General features: G+C 43.3%; 1 protein-coding gene across 4 annotated transcripts in view; it reads left to right on the plus strand.

Annotated features, from left to right (window-relative positions):
- ATP10B (ATPase phospholipid transporting 10B (putative)) overlaps nt 1-14,394 on the plus strand; it is a 326,471-nt gene that overhangs the window by 178,977 nt on the left and 133,100 nt on the right. For 2 of the 4 annotated variants that reach the window (XM_072145901.1, XM_072145902.1), the window contains exon 2: nt 4,998-5,133. The exons of the other annotated variants lie outside the window; for them this stretch is intronic. The gene's annotated coding sequence lies outside the window, so the exon portion shown is untranslated. The remainder of the gene's footprint in view (nt 1-4,997; nt 5,134-14,394) is intronic. 4 annotated transcript variants of the gene reach the window in all.

Here is a 14,394-nt window from a genome sequence, read left to right on the forward strand (position 1 = left end):
GCTGCTGTGCCCCCATGTCTCCGTGCTGCTGTGCCCCCATGTCTCCGTGCTGCTGTGCCCCCATGTCTCCGTGCTGCTGTGCCCACATGTCTCCATGCTGCTGTGCCCACGATGTCTCCGTGCTGCTGTGCCCACGATGTCTCCGTGCTGCTGTGCCCACGATGTCTCCGTGCTGCCGTGCCCACGATGTCTCCGTGCTGCCGTGCCCACGATGTCTCCGTGCTGCCGTGCCCACGATGTCTCCGTGCTGCCGTGCCCATGATGTCTCCGTGCAGCTGTGCCCCCATGTCTCCATGCTGCCGTGCCCACGATGTCTCCGTGCTGCTGTGACCACGATGTCTCCGTGCTGCTGTGACCACGATGTCTCCGTGCTGCTGTGCCCATGATGTCTCCGTGCTGCTGTGCCCCCGATGTCTCCGTGCTGCTGTGCCCCCGATGTCTCCGTGCTGCTGTGCCCCCGATGTCTCCGTGCTGCTGTGCCCCCGATGTCTCCGTGCTGCTGTGCCCCCGATGTCTCTGTGCTGCTGTTCCCCCGATGTCTCTGTGCTGCTTCCCGGTGTCTCTGTCCTGCTCACCGCGTTCTTCAATGTGTTCTTCACACATATATATTGTTCTTCAGATACTATTTTGTTCGCACATTTCCGCGCGTATCACCCGACAAGTAAGCAGATGTGCCGAACATCTGTAATCTATTCTTCACTGTGTTTTTCACTGTGTTCTTCACTTAAATGATCCTGTGTTCACTGTTTTTATTCTATTCTTCACTGTTCTTCATTGTGTTTTTTTAATTAAATGCTCGATCTCGAGCAGGGGAAATACTCGTCCGAGCAACGAGCCGTTTCAAGTACCTTAATACTCGAACGAGCATCAAGCTCGGACGAGTATACTCGCTCATCTCTAATCGCCATCATTAAAAAAAAAAAAACAAGTGCTGCTGTGCCCACAATGTCTCTGTGCTGCTGTGCCCACGATGTCTCCGTGCTGCTGTGCCCCCATGTCTCCGTGCTGCTGTGCCCCCATGTCTCCGTGCTGCTGTGCCCCCATGTCTCCATGCTGCTGTGCCCACATGTCTCCATGCTGCTGTGCCCACGATGTCTCCGTGCTGCTGTGCCCACGATGTCTCCGTGCTGCTGTGCCCACGATGTCTCCGTGCTGCTGTGCCCACGATGTCTCCGTGCTGCCGTGCCCATGATGTCTCCGTGCAGCTGTGCCCCCATGTCTCCGTGCTGCTGTGCCCACGATGTCTCCGTGCTGCTGTGACCACGATGTCTCCATGCTGCTGTGCCCACGATGTCTCCGTGCTGCTGTGCCCACGATGTCTCTGTGCTGCTGTGCCCACCATGTCTCCGTGCTGCTGTGCCCACCATGTCTCCTTGCTGCTGTGCCCACCATGTCTCCGTGCTGCAGTGCCCACCATGTCTCCGTGCTGCTGTGCCCCCATGTCTCCGTGCTGCTGTGCCCCCGATGTCTCCGTGCTGCTGTGACTACGATGTCTCCGTGCTGCTGTGACCACGATGTCTCCGTGCTGCTGTGCCCACGATGTCTCTGTGCTGCTGTGCCCACCATGTCTCCGTGCTGCTGTGCCCACGATGTCTCTGTGCTGCTGTGCCCACCATGTCTCCGTGCTGCTGTGCCCACCATGTCTCCGTGCTGCTGTGCCCACCATGTCTCCGTGCTGCAGTGCCCACCATGTCTCCGTGCTGCTGTGCCCCCGATGTCTCCGTGCTGCTGTGCCCCCGATGTCTCCGTGCTGCTGTGACTACGATGTCTCCGTGCTGCTGTGACCACGATGTCTCCGTGCTGCTGTGCCCACGATGTCTCCGTGCTGCCGTGCCCACGATGTCTCCGTGCTGCCGTGCCCACGATGTCTCCGTGCTGCCGTGCCCATGATGTCTCCGTGCAGCTGTGCCCCCATGTCTCCATGCTGCCGTGCCCACGATGTCTCCGTGCTGCTGTGACCACGATGTCTCCGTGCTGCTGTGCCCACGATGTCTCCGTGCTGCTGTGCCCCCGATGTCTCCGTGCTGCTGTGCCCCCGATGTCTCCGTGCTGCTGTGCCCCCGATGTCTCCGTGCTGCTGTGCCCCCGATGTCTCTGTGCTGCTGCTCCCCGGTGTCTCCGTGCTGCTGTTCCCCCGATGTCTCTGTGCTGCTTCCCGGTGTCTCTGTCCTGCTCACCGCGTTCTTCAATGTGTTCTTCACACATATATATTGTTCTTCAGATACTATTTTGTTCGCACATTTCCGCGCGTATCACCCGACAAGTAAGCAGATGTGCCGAACATCTGTAATCTATTCTTCACTGTGTTTTTCACTGTGTTCTTCACTTAAATGATCCTGTGTTCACTGTTTTTATTCTATTCTTCACTGTTCTTCATTGTGTTTTTTTAATTAAATGCTCGATCTCGAGCAGGGGAAATACTCGTCCGAGCAACGAGCCGTTTCAAGTACCTTAATACTCGAACGAGCATCAAGCTCGGACGAGTATACTCACTCATCTCTAATCGCCATCATTAAAAAAAAAAAAACAAGTGGCTCCCCTTCCACCAGCAAGCCACCGTGCAGCAGTGTGCCACCGTGTATCATATCACAACTCAAGGGAAAAGAGTCAAACATAAACAATGGTCATAACACAACGGTAAGGTCCGTGGACTCCACGTAACTCTAGTATGACTAAACTATAAACAGCTAGTCTGTGGCTTTATCAACAGAGGTATTACTTTTAACTGAACTAGTAGTTTTTAGTACCAACTCACCAGACCCCATGTCTGCTGCTCGTTGGATGGTCCTTCAAATCCAGCCACCACTTTGACTGTTTTTTAAGGACTTACCAAGGTCATGTGCCACTGGCATTAGATTCCTCTGCGAAGATGGTTTTATGGGCACTGACTTTAACAACCATTAAATGACACAATATGTCAGAGTCTTTTGGGGTTTACAATGATTAGATGGTAATATTGCTTCAGAAAGTCAGTTCAATACCAAAGCTATGCACTCCTCACCTGTAGTTATTTCTGGTTCATGGCCTTCATAAACATTAAAATAACTTGGCTTAAGAATTTACACTTCAGCAAAATTTTGTGAAGTATTTTTAAGTGGAAAGTTTTCAGTCATAAAACTTGGCTGTAGCCTTCTATTGTCCCTTATTTCTGTAACTTACAGATCTATTCTGCAGTAAAATAATAGGTACAAAAACAATAAAGCAGTGTGTAAATGTAATAGAAAAAATCATGTTATACCTTTTTAGTTGGTATAAAGGTATAGTGATGGAAGCACACATTTATACACTTTCATATACACACATGTCTATACTTGTACACACATACATACATGTATATACTTATACCCACATGTTTATGTACACACATACATACAGCATATAAACACATACAGTATATACAGACATGCTGCGTATAAATAAAACATATACACGTATGTACAATATATACAGCATATACACATTATACATATACAGCACATACACTCACAGGGCACACACCATACACAAACAGAATATACACTCACACAGCACATTCACACACTCACAGCACACACACTCACAGCACACACACACACACACAGCATATACACAACATAGCATATACACTTACACAGCTTATACACCTACACAGCACATACACCCACACAGCACATACACTGCACATACACTCACACAGCATATTCATACATTCACAGGGCACACTCACAGGGAACACAGAGTGGCCAGCTTTGCCGCTGGGCTGTAGGGAAGGTTGGTCGCCTGTGCCGACGAGCAGGAGGGAGGGTTGGCCTGCTGTGCCAGCAGGAGGGAGGGCGGCTTGGCGGGCGCATGGTCTTGGTGGGAAGGTCGGATGGGCGGCAACAGTTGACATTGTCGGACCCAGATGGGATGGGCCGGCCGCGGATAGGATGTGTAGGGCAAGCGGACGCAGTTGGAGAAGGCAGGCCTCTGTGCCATGCAGCTACAGCTGCTGTTACGCCTCGGACTGCGAGCCCCTGACCATTGCCGAGCCCGGTCATGGTTGCACCTGCTGCGACCGCGATCATTACTCCACTGATAGGAACCCCTTTCATAAAGCAAATGTACCTTCCTCTGATCTGAAAAATGTGCTTGCCCCATATTCTGTAATATTCTGTTTTTATTCTTGTAGGGGTTTATTAGCTTGTATTGGCTAATGTTACACTAAAATGTGGACCTATTGGTAATGACTTGTACGTTAATTACATACTGCATAATAATTGACTGTTATTTCCAGTTGAGAAACTTTAAGCAAACACTATTGTTATCTATTAAAAACGATCATTTTTCTTCCTGATTGTAATGTGAGATTTCTTGAATGAGTCTCCATTTAAATAAGATAATCACAGACGATAGAGCTTTCCTATATATTTCTTCACTTGACAACTGAAGGGGTTTGCACTAGATATTCCTACTCCGCAGTAGAGCAGCAGATTAAATGGGTATACAGCCACTTTAATATATTATTAGGGTGGTTTGACCCAAAATGTAACCCAGTGTTGGGATAAGATGCTTAGGGGCCACCAGTAAAATCTGCTCTTGGAGTCCACCACTGTACAGCTACATGTGAATATTATCTGACACACATTTGCAAGTTTCTAAAACCTTGCTGACGTAAAATTCTTGTTTCCTGGTCCTTGCCTGGGGCAGTGTGAAGCAACAGATACTACTAGAACGATTGTAAAAGGGTATCTGAGTTGGGGGGGAGAGGCAGGTAAGAATTGAGATTCTATCTTACAGGATGCCACAAGTGTTAGACTCCATCTCTGTCATTCCAAGACCAGCTAATCTCTTAGTGTGGCTTCCCTCCCAAAGAAAAAATTGCTGTGGGCCCCAGAAAAGACATACATATGCTGATGTACACATGATATATGCTTACATGTAGCTGTTTAGCTTATTATTTTTTTTATCAAATGATCACAAGATTTAAATGAAAAATTTTCTATATTTTATAAACACATTTTTTTTCATTTTCATAGGAAACACACCTCCTATTGGAGCAACAATTGTTAACACTGCAGCCTTACAAAAGATGGTGCTTTAGGTACACATGAAGCGGATGGTCCAATTGTGAAAATTTCTTTTGATTTCTTCTCATATTCAAAACATATTCTGGTATGTTACCTGTATATGTGTCCATATATCAATATATGTACCTATAGATGTGTTAAATTGTGGTCCTGTAAAACTAATTGCATAAACTTTGCAGTAAATTTAGTTTGGGTTGTCTTGTTGACTGTAAATACTTTGTTTTTCTTTAAACCTATAGTTGTATCATTCACCACTGCCTTCTCCTTTTGGACAGTGTACTTGGTTTGTCCTTTTATTTTAAAAGGTTGGCTATATTACTGGTCATCTCTCCAGATAAACATCTTGCAGAAGGATTCTAGTGTCCACATAGGACCACATAGAACTGTAGGTTGACATTGCGGACAATGATGGTTGCAGGGGAGTTCTTCCGGCACACTGCAAGAAGTTGTGATTATTTTTGTACCTACATCACCTGGGTCTGAAGGGACTGTTGTTCTTGGTGATACAGGAGCTATAACCCTTTAACCTATCACACTTTCTGTGCCAGGTCTTCTGTCTGACAGAAGTATGGTGGCTGTCTGTGTACCCGCCATTAACACCCAACGGGTGATGGTCTTTAAAGGACATCTGCCACCATTTTCTTAGGGGTAGACCATACCCTCATTACCTGTGGGCCGTGAGGGATCCTCTTTATTCTTGCTTGATTTCTTGCGCAGCGGCACAGGATACCTGCGGGCTGGGCAAGATAGAAGATCTTGCCCTGGTGCGAGAATTCCAAACAGCCTAACTACACTACCCACCCTAAATCGCCCACTAGTGATCCCCTCATAGTATAAATGCCCCCTTGGTTGTCTCTCTCTCTCTCTCTTATATATATATATATATATATATATTTAGTGAAGTGGTGATCCTTTATTCCATCACACAGCAAATTATTGAGTGCTGCCTCTTCACTACCTATATCAAGGACCCATGCCAAGGGATCACCGGCTACTGCACCAACTATCAACTATTGGCCTGTGCTGCTCTGGACTTTCTATTTAGGGTTGTTTTACACGAATGTGTGCAGCCCATGTAAATGTGCTGTACGGTGGCACGATCCCACACTACATGATCTGCTACACACAAAGCAGAGGATAGGAGTTCCTGTATTATATACAAATCTAATGCAAGTATGTTCCCTCTGCTGGCAAAGCAACCATGCCAGAACTATATTAACTATAACAGTACCGATCTGGCTGTCCGGCCGATGGCAGAAACGTCCCTGCTCTGCATTCATGTAAACAGCTCTTACATTGTTGCCACTCTTCCTCCTCCTTATATTGTGGCCTTTTTCTCCTCCTCCTTATTTAGTGTCAATCTCCTCCTCATCCCTATATTATGGCCTCCTTCTGCTCCTTTCTATATTGTGCCCCCCTTCTCCTACTTTCTATATTGTGCCCCTTTTCCTCCTATTCCTTATGTTGCGGCCCCTTTCTCCTACTCCTTATATTGTGGTCCCTTTTCCTCCTCCTTATATTGTGGCTTCCGCATCCTAATTATAATTTGGCCCCCTGTACCTTATAATATGGCTTATTCCTCCTCAAAATATGCCTCCCCGCCTCCCAGTTACTTACCTCTCCTCAACTATGCTGCTGCTATGTATAGCTCTGCAGCAGACAGGCACAATTGACTCATCTCAGGCAAAATGTAACTAGTTTAGTATACTCCTATATGAAACTTTGAAGCTTGAATCAACAGAATACAGATGATGTCCTGCTTACTTTTATTTCTCAGACATAGTTGGGTCGTTAGTACATGTTAACTGAAGATTTATGACTCCATAATTAAACAAATGTCTGGCACTTTAGGTTTGGTATAAAACTTTATATTTCACTTGGTCAAAGTGAAGAGATGTTATATATCTGGTATAAGTGGAAAACATTTTTCATATTTTTATTTGTAACTTTTTTATGTTCCTCCCATTTTAGCTTTTCTGAACATTTTAACTTCATTTTAAAGTGGGTCATCATAAATATAACTGGTGTCCATGCACTGTTGTAAGAATTTGTATTAACATGGCAGGGTACGGGGGGGGGGGGCACTGCTCACAACTCCCCTCTCAATAGGAATCTGAGAGCTAGGGTGCAAATCAGATCAAAACTAGGAGCTGCTCTATCTTTGACGGCATGTCTGCCCGATACTTGTCCATGGTGACCAGCTTTAAGAAACCTCTATGGAAGCTATGAGCTGGCCAAGTTTGTGCAGCTAGATCACAGAATCTGCATATGGTCATGTGCATGAGGCCTAAGGGCATAATCCTGGTGTTATTTTTGGATAACAAATATCCATGCTCTGCAGAAGTTGGTATTTAAAAAATAAACCACCTTTAAATTCTCTATATTTCTCATTAAACTTCCTATGACGTGAGTGAGACTTATCTCACTGGGCCAACTTGTCCTTAGAGAAGAGATTCCTTCAAACAATTCTCCTAATATTCCTTCCCTACTATTTTTATGATTTTCTCTAGTTGCAGATGCATTACGTAAACATACAGGATACGCAGGACGTGCCTACATGCCTATTCTCACTTTTGTTTCCCGTCGCTCCATGAGCAGACATATGGAATAGTTGCTTGAGTACCAACAGACCCCATGCTCCCATAAACAATCAAATTTACAGTGTAGTGACAAGGAATGGTATTTACATAAATAATATTGGGGCACATTTACTTAGGCTTTGCGTTGCCCTGTTTTCAGACTGCCCTATCTTTAATGGGAAAGTGTCTTGCACAGGTATTTAAGTAGTGGGCACGTTGCAGTTGTGTGACATGCAGCTCTTTTTTTGGCGCAGCTGCACTGGCTTCCATGTGGGTGCATGCCGTCGACGGTCTGATTGATTCGGACTGAGCGTGGGGTTTGATTTTCGAATTGTGTCGCAAGCCCTAACCCTAACATGCACCACTAAGATGGTGAACTCTGTAGGACCTGACCAGGGAAGCTACACATTCATGATATCAGGCGCACAATCGTGGCACAGTGCATTATAGTCGGACAATGCGCTTTCTGTGAACTTTGGGGATGGGGTAAGCAAATGTGCCTCATTGTGTGGTAAAAAAAAACTTTACAGATTTGCTAATGGACAATTGCTAAAAGTAAACTTGCAACACATTTTATCAGCCTTTTTTATATTATGGTTGAAAGAGATAAAGTGACGTTAGTAACATTTTACTGCCTAGCAAACCACCTGCAGGTTGTAGTTTGTTAAAAGCTTCTTTTCAAAGCAAATTTGTTCACCAAATAATCTGTCTGACCTTTTATGAACCAGGAAACTCATAATGAAGTATATTATTTGCCACTAGTACATAGTCAAAAACCAATTGCACTTCCTTATGTAGAGTCAGGGTCAGATTCTAGGGGCCCACTCTACTGATCCATAGAAATATTACCTATATTGGGGGAGTCCATTATCTAGGAATTTCTAGGCACTGGGGGGCAGTGAAATAAAACATAAGTAATCCTGTTCTTCTTTCCTGTCTTCCAGTGAATATCTCTTGATTTGTACACAGGGGTCACATTGTCAGGGAAATAATGGGGCAGATTTACTTACCAGGTCTTGCTGTGCGTTTCCGCCGAGGATTCGCGTCTGCCGCGATTCGCTAAGGTCGTGCCTCCAATTTCCTTCATGTGTCGCTTCCCCGAAAAGGTCCACCAGAGTTCACCTTTTTCTTCCCCGTGCATGTAAGTGCTTGATCTTGTGACACAATTTAGTTTTAAAATTTTGCGGTTTGTCCGAATCAGTCGGGTTGTCTAATGGCACGCGCCCCCCGATTTGTGTTGCATTGCAAGCCGATGCGCCACCAACCGATCGCATGTGCCAAAAACCTGGGGAAATTCAGGGAAAAAAGTAAACCCGACAGAATCGCGGTCCACAGACCCTTAGTAAATGTGCCCCAATGTTGGGAATGTTATAGCAATTACCCCTGGTTTCCAGATTTTCTGCTGGTAGTTAAGGCCGTGGTCAGGCATTTGCCCAATGTTACCCATAAGAAAATGCTGACAACATTTGTAATAACTGATGAATTTAACATCCTGCACTCTGGGGGTCATGGCACCACATACACATGGTAGACTTATCTAACTGATACTCTGGATATCAGATTACATATGCTAACAGCTGTCAGTGGCCTACCATTACTAAAGTGTTTGCACCAGTTTTTTGGCAGACTTTGCACATTATTTTCAGTGCTAATTGCATGCACATGTATTTAAGAAGTGTCTGCGCCACATTTGTGTGGCATGTGACCAGTTTGTGTGCACTATTCTTCATGCGGTGCAAATTATTGCTCTTAAGGGGGAATTCCGGTGCGCAGAAGGACCACGTGCCACATTTAACATGCAAACTCTGGCAGAAATGTGTCACATGGCCCATGTTAGAAGTGCACCAAAAAAAAGTGGTACATTCTATCGGAGCAGTGAAGAGGGTGCCAGATTCATAAAGAACTGAGGCCACAAATCCTGAATATGATGCCCTCTGCACTCTACACAGCCATGCACTACATAATGCAGTTTGCACTATTTTCAGGAAATGTGCCCCAGTGACATTCTGATCAGATGCAGAAGTGCGACATAGTACCTCACAGGTGAAATGTCTCCTCCTTTGGGTTAAGGACTACATGACAACTTCTGCTGTAACTTATTGCTGCAGAATGTTCTACTACATGTCTGCAACTCTTTGCAGCACATCTCCACACTAAACACCTAAGAATACAACAGTCAGTTACAGTATAAAGTCACATGGATAATAGTGTATACCCTTCCCAAAGCAACTGTATAAGATATCATGGGGGAAAAACAGAGAGAAGGCTTGGACACCAGTTGTGTAGATCAATATTATCCATTTTCTTTTTTAGATGAATGTAAGTTATGCTCACATTATAGACAGAGAAAAGGCATGGACACCAGTTGTGTAGATCTATATTATCCATTTTATTTTTTAGATGAATGTAAGTTATGCTCACATTATAGACCCACATTATGAGTTCCTTCCTGTGTCGCTGCTGCGCCAAGGTCCGCCGGAGTTCCTGCTTCTTCCTAGTACATGTGAGTGCTTGATCTTGCGACACAAAATGTTTTTTAAATTCCGCGGTTTGTCAAAATTCGTCAGGTTGTCCGACGGCCATGCCACCCGATTTCTGTTGCGTGCAAGCCGGTGCCGATGCGCCAAAATCCGATCGCGTGTGCCAAAAACCCGTGGCAATTCAGCGCAAAAGGATATATTTGTGAAACCCCATGAAAGTGCATCCAACGGACCCTTAGTAAATTATCCCCACTGCTTCCTCATCCTCTTGCTGCAGCAGTGAAACTGACTGAAAAGGAATTTGGCATTGTATGATGACAACATCACGCAGCCAAGCATGCAGGTTTATGCGTGTGCCGGGTCAGGTGTGATGTGCGCTGTGTCACACTCATGGGGTCACTGTATCTAGTAGCCTATAGCATTTGCATCTATAAGTTGCACATGCTATTTGCTACTAGCTACAGTGATAGACCGCGAGCGGCAGGTTACAGCCGTAACACGTACTATGACTATCACTGCTAGTGGCCTTTTGTTGGGACAAATTTTGGCCCCTGCCATGGCACCAGTCCAACCTTGTGTAGAGTTAGAGAGCAAAGAACATTTAGCTCTTTAGGACCCAACATGATTGACTATTAATGGATTATCAGAAGGTTTCACGTTTTACGGTATTCATGTAATAACATCATTTAATATGTATATATCATGGTCCAAAGATCTTATTTTTGGTGCAGCTCTCCTACCTTGTAGACCCATGGGGTGGCTTTTGCTAGTTGGATTCATCTTTGCAAAAAGAGAAGATTCAATGCCAAAAACAGTTAATGCAAAGCCCTATCATGTTTGTCCATTTGCTTGTAACATTGAGAATGTTTTTGATATAAGACTAGCAGCAGAAGGAAACATGGGTATATACAATTTATGTACAATGAAATACAATTGTACCTGGAAATTCTATTTAAAGGAGCTTTCCATAGCTTAATAGAAGACAATGCTATTTCCTTTCTTTGCTCCACTTCCAAGTGTCTTCCATAGGACTCTGCCTGAGCAAAGACATATATTCAGCCATTGAATCATCATAGAGGAATCGTGAAGCATTTCTTTTGTGTTAGGAGACACCAGGAAGTAGCGCACAGTACGGCCACGGCCATTGTTTAAACTGGAGCAACATCTATTTTAAATTTGCTGAAAATAACCTTTTAAATATCATGTAATATCCTTTCTATGCAGCACTGGTGTAGACTCTTATCATAGGAACACAGCTTAGATTTTACACTTCTCCAATATGTTTTAATTAGTTATATAGCAACTACAAATGTATTTAATCCAGATTACAGCCTGTCACCGAATAATTGGAATGCTAATTGTATAATGATTCCCTGTTTATAACTATAATATATAAAGCGTCTTGTGCAAGAGGAAATTACTCTACCCATTAGGTGAAAATAAAACCAATACTACTGATATCATCACAGCTTAAAAAGAAATGCTCAATATTTTCCTTAGTTACAAAACACACTTGGTAATAAAATTATCTTCAAATAAGTTTAGAAATGGTTTATAATATTACAATTTACTAAAGTGAAATATAAGCGAATAATAATCCATATCGTTATGTATATTCTGGTATATAATGACTCCAGGAACCCAAGCCACTGGCAGCTGAAACATCTTTAGTTTCCATAATACTGCCATGGAGGCCAAAAGGATGGAAATAACCTTACCGCCATGTGTCATAACTGTTTGGCACATGTTGGTTAAGGATGTATGGTACGGGCTTCCAGACTGAGCCCGCTCTGTAAACAGCAGTTATTAGCAGCATAGTTAGCATAAGACGTGATGATGGCACTTAAGTTAAGGTGCCGCATGGGAGCAGCCATCTTGGATTCAGTCAAGCCCACACTGATGTCATCAGTTGGCCAGTTTCTATGATAGCCAGTACCCTAACACAGGGTTCTATGGCTGGCTATCAGCAGGCTCTTTTACAGATCCAGTGAATTTACCATATACTGCAAGTATACTGTAGTGTTGCAATATACTGTATAAGTGATGAGACCCCCTAGGGTTAAAGTAGCCTAGGAAGTCTAGAAATACAGAAAAAAGGCTAAAGAAAATTTTAAATAAGTCTAAAAGTTCAAATCACTCGCTTTCCCTACAACTGATATAAAAATAAAAATCATAAACATGTTAGGTATCGCCACGTCCCAAAAGTCCAACTCTATCAATATACAAAAATCGTTATTCGCAGTTGTAAAGAGTGATCAAAGCTTGTCTTTAAAATGAAAATGTCTTCATGTCCCACAAAAATTTACACCTTACACAGATCCATACTCTAACTTCTAAGTATAAAAAAAAGTTATTGGTATCCGAATAAGGCAAAATTACGGAATCTTTTTTTTACATAAGGTTTTAATTTTTTTAAATTTAGTATACCTGAAATTGCACAGACCCAAAGAATAAGTGGGAATTTGTCATTTGGATCGCTCAGCAAAAACAGTCCACAAGAAAATGTCAGCATTTTTTCGCCAAATTCATTTTTTCCTGTTCCCCAGTTCATGGTATGGAAAATGCATCCACTAGAAAGTACAATTGGTTATGCAGAAAACAAGCCCTTATAAAACTTTGTACACGGAATAATAAAAAAGTTGTGGATGTAGACGAGGAGCAAAAAACGGAAAAGCAAAATTGAAAAAGGTCATCGGCTGGAAGGGGTTAAAGTAAAATTTTTATAAGTTAATTGGTGACTTTAAGTGTAAATCTAGAAATTATTTTCTAGACCAACCAAAGAGTCATGTTGGAGGTTACAACAAGTGAAATAGTCCCTTTAAAGTTTTTTTATATTATTATAGAGTATAAAAAAAAAGAAACATGAGAGGAAACCTGTTTCATGGTTAAAAATGGACTGTCACTAGAGATGAGCGAGCACTAAAATGCTCGGGTGCTCGTTATTCGAGACAAACTTTTCCAGATGCTCGAGTGCTCGTCTCAAATAACGAGCCCCATCGAAGTTAATGGGAGACCCGAGCATTTTTTTAATAAAACTGAACAGTAAAAGAACAGTGCAAAAAAAAAATTCCAGATGTTTGCAGATGTTTTACTTGTAAGAACCCATTGAAATAACACTATTCTTCACTTTGCAGGTGTTCGCGCGTGTCTCCCGCTAAGTTAGGAGATGTGCACGAACATCTGGAATGTGAAGAATAGTGTTCTTTCAATGTGTTCTGCACTTAAATGCTCCTGTGTTCACTGTTTTTAATGTTTTAATTCTATTCTTCACATTGCAGGTGTGCGCGCGTGTCTCCCGATAGGTTCGGAGATACGCGCGCACAGCTGCAAAGTGAAGAATAGAATTAAAACATTAAAAACAGTGAATACAGGACCATTTAAGTGCAGAACACATTGAAAGAACAATATTCTTCACATTCCAGATGTTCCGAACATCTCCGAATCTAGCGGGAGACACGCGCGAACACCTGGAAAGTGAAGAATAGTGTTATTTCAATGTGTTCTTACAAGTAAAACATCTGCAAACATGTGTAATTTTTTTTTTTACAATAAAAATACTTTTATTCAATTTATTTTATTAATTTACTGCTCGATCTCGAGCCGGCGAGATACTCATCCGAGTAACGAGCCGGTCCGAGTATGCTAATACTCGACCGAGCAGTATACTCGGACGAGTATACTCGCTCATCTCTAACTGTCACCTTTTCTAGACCGATCAATGTGCTAGGAATGTTTTTACAAATTGTCCATCAGGCTGTTCAACAAACAAGGCCCAAACAGAAGTAACCTGCGCCCCACACCTAACCAGTCCCTGCAAGTCCCATCCACAGACTAAACATCAAACTGCCGATCATTGCTTGTCTCTTTTTTGTCTTTTTATCCCCCTTTTCTTTTTGTTCATTTATCCCTAATATTATTGTCATAGTTTGTGCTTCACTCTCTGAACCCTCTCTGCTGCTGTAACGCTGTGAATTTCCCCACTGTGGGACTAATAAAGGATTATCTTATCTTATCTTAACTTTGTATCCCATCAATTAATACAAATGCAATTAATACACATGCAACATTACGCCATAGGAAACATAAATATATCCCACTTGTGCATTGTACTTGGGATATACCTATAGGGGCTTCAGTTTGATATAAACAAGGTTAGAAAATTAGATTAAATTCTGAGTTATATATGTAGACACCGAGTGCCCAAACTACAACCAAAACCCACATTTTTTGTGCCAATGCCACAATTTAAGCAGTTTAACATCTATAGACACCTGAGGACACAAATAC

Source organism: Engystomops pustulosus, chromosome 4, assembly GCF_040894005.1.
Source record: "Engystomops pustulosus chromosome 4, aEngPut4.maternal, whole genome shotgun sequence".
NCBI lineage: Eukaryota > Metazoa > Chordata > Amphibia > Anura > Leptodactylidae > Engystomops > Engystomops pustulosus.